Source organism: Pteropus alecto, unplaced genomic scaffold, assembly GCF_000325575.1.
Source record: "Pteropus alecto unplaced genomic scaffold, ASM32557v1 scaffold35, whole genome shotgun sequence".
Classification (NCBI taxonomy): Eukaryota; Metazoa; Chordata; class Mammalia; order Chiroptera; family Pteropodidae; genus Pteropus; species Pteropus alecto.
The window spans coordinates 14167569-14167945 of NW_006437828.1; the positions used below are offsets into that span (position 1 = coordinate 14167569).

The 377-nt window shown below is 55.7% G+C and overlaps 1 protein-coding gene across 1 annotated transcript in view; it reads left to right on the forward strand.

Moving 5' to 3' along the window:
• The window catches only part of LOC102889579 (dynein regulatory complex subunit 4-like), a 9078-nt gene that overhangs the window by 5781 nt on the left and 2920 nt on the right, over nucleotides 1–377 (forward strand).

Genomic DNA, 377 nt, shown 5'->3' on the forward strand with positions numbered 1-377 from the left:
CCGTATACTTAATGTGCATAAAGTTAGGGCCATCTACTGGTGCGTGCAGCTCTTGGGGGATTTCCAGAGGTTGTGTCCGATTGTCAAGAGGCCCAGACCCCAGTGAAGAGTGGAAGCCAGGCCCAGCCCCCAGTTCTCGCTGGAGCTCGGCCTCAGTTCTCCCTGTAACCCCCACTCCAAGTCCTGGCACACTGTTCTCGACGACAGCGAGGCGAGGATCACCCCTTGGGCTTCTGCGTCCAGTTAAGCCACAGGCTCCACGCATTTCTCGTGCGTCAGCTCTTCAAACCCTTAAACCGTCTGATGAAATGAAATGCATTGAAAACACCCACGTCCCAGAGGAGGGAGCAGAAAACATGTGGCCCAGGCGGAGCTTA